Source organism: Eptesicus fuscus, chromosome 6 (genome assembly GCF_027574615.1).
Source record: "Eptesicus fuscus isolate TK198812 chromosome 6, DD_ASM_mEF_20220401, whole genome shotgun sequence".
Lineage (NCBI taxonomy): Eukaryota > Metazoa > Chordata > Mammalia > Chiroptera > Vespertilionidae > Eptesicus > Eptesicus fuscus.
The window spans coordinates 57,089,572-57,092,296 of NC_072478.1; positions in this window are offsets into that span (position 1 = coordinate 57,089,572).

Sequence of the window (2,725 nt, forward strand, 5' to 3'; positions counted from 1 at the left end):
TTAGGGAAGGGCAGTGGAGATTGAGAGTCAAGTTTTATATTATTATCATCATTATTATTTTACTTTTCGTTTTGTGGTCATCTTAGCCATGTTTGAGGAAAGAAACAAACTTGTCTCTGGCTAATTTAATTATGCAATTGCTTCTGTGATTCCTACAAGCTAAGAGGGTAGAAATTATTCAAGGCAACAAATTATTCAGCAGAGACACACAGAGTTGTACCCTCAATTACAACAGAAAATTATTTTCCATATTTTTAACCTAGTTTTCATTATTTCCTCATTTACTCTGAACCATGTTTGAAAACAAACTGCTCCAGACAGAACCAAATTAAGGTCAAGTCTGTTCTTCACACCTAAAAATGATACAGTTCTCTGGAAATATAAGCTGTAAAAAATACAGCCTGAGTAGGATTTATACACATGAGCCTTGGGCTTAGCCAAGTCTTTAGATCCTGGCAAAACTCAATGGCAGTAGTGCTCTCTACTGGAACGTTGTGAGTTTGGTATCAAGATTACATACCACAAAGTAGACATCCTGAAAAATGTTCACCTCTGTCATTGTCTGTTTTTCCTTCTAATTTTCAATTACAGTTGATACTCAGTATTATATTAGTTTCAGGTTGTTATGGTCTGTAGAGAAACTAGGGTGAATGCTAGGAAGTAGAGGACAAGAGTATATCCCCAAACCCAAGAAATAAAAATAAACATGAAAAGAAGACAAACTGTTCTAATAGGGCAAGCAAACATTATGAGTTATTTTCCTTTTTTCTAGCCAGGAACAGACTGGTTAATAAGTGGTCAATAGGAGCAGTATTAAAACAAGTCCGTTGCTCTGTTGCCTTAATAATGGAGAAGTCATTAATACGTTCCCCTTTCAGAAGTTGTACATGGTCCATTCTCTAAATATGATTGAGACTGAATTTTTTTCTTAAACATTTTCAATTATTACATAGTTACGGAATAGATAGGTATTTAAATTTTTTAAAGGTTCCCAGATAACGGGTACCCAGATAATGGGTACCCAAGACGGGAAGGAGATGTAGTTTACTGTCGCTATGGCTCATTGCCATTATTTAGAGTTGTCCTGTTCATGAAGGTAGCCATGAGACCACTGGCCACTTAAAATCTGGCTAGTACACCTGAGGGACTGACATTTTAATTTAAACCTAAAAAGTTCTCTCTCTCTCTCATATATATATATATTTATATATATATATATATATATATTTCATTTTCACCCTCTCTATTTTCTGTAACTCTCTTGGCTTAACTGCTTTCTTGCCTCTAGTCTTACACTTTGCTAAACTAGTCTCAAAAGAACTGCCAGTTACAATGAAACTTGAACATTTTTTTTGAAGTATAAAAGACATACAGAAGAATAAAACATTATAAGTATATAGTTTGATGAGTATGTATTCCTTCTGTGGTTTGTTTTCAATATTATGCTTGTGAAATTCATCCATGTTGTGATGCATATCTGGAGTTCATTTTCAATGCTCTATAGGAATTTAGTATGTGGATATATCACAATCTCTCTATTCTCTTCACAGACAATCTGGTTATTTCAAGTTTTAGGCTACTATGAATAATACTCTGAACATTTTAAAATGTGTTCTGTGCACACATTTCTGTAAGATCTATTCCTAGTAGTGAGTTACTGGGTAATAGAGTATACATATGACCAGTTTTAGAAGATACTGCGAATTTTCCAAAGTAGTATGAAAGCTTATGTCCTACACCCTCATAAAAAGATACTGTCCATCTTTTAAAGTTTATTCTTTTTATGAGCATTTAATGTTGTGCCACTATGGTTTTATATACATTTCTTTACTAATGAAGGTCAGCATCTTTTTGTATGTGTATTAGAAATTTGTTCCTTTGAAGTTCCTGCTCTTTTGCTCATTGCATGGATTGTCTTTTTACTTATTTTATTTTTTAAAAATGTTTTTATTGATTTCAGAGAGGGGGAGATGGAGAGATTGAAACATCAATGATGAGAATCATTGATTGGCTGCCTCCTGCACATCCCCTACTAGAGATTGAGCCCACAACCTGGCATGTGCCCTTGACCAGAATCCAACCTGAGACCCCTTGGTCCATGGGCTGACACTCTAACCACTGAGTAACACAGTGCGAGTCTTGAGCTTTCCAAAGCTGTCCCTCCTTTCCTGTATATTCTATAAATTGAGTCAGGTGCCAAATCCATTTCCAACACTTCATTTCTTTATGTAGATCTCTTTCCACCTGGTATAATTTTCCTTCAACCAAGAATTTTTTGTAACACAGTATGTAGTGTAAGTATTCAAGAAAATTTTTTCTCAGTTTTTGTTTAAAAGTTTCTAACCTTCATTTTGAATGACACTTTCCTCTGGTATAATACAGTGACTACAAGGTTGACAATTTTTCTTCTTGCATTTTTTAAGATGTCATTCCATTGCCTTGTAGCTTGCATAATTTCTAATAAGACTTCTGTCTTTCTTGTTCCTCTATATCAGGGGTCACAAACTTTTTTAATAAGTACTCTAGTAAATATTTTTGGCTTTTTAGGCCATAGAGACTGTTAAAACTACTCAACTTCACCATTGTAATGTGAAAACCCCCATAGGCAATAGGTAAACAAATAGGTATGACAATGTTCCAATAAGTATTTACAAATAAAAAGGTTGGCTTGAGGGCTGTATATAGTTTGCTGATCTCTGTTCTATATGTAACATTTTCTTTTTCT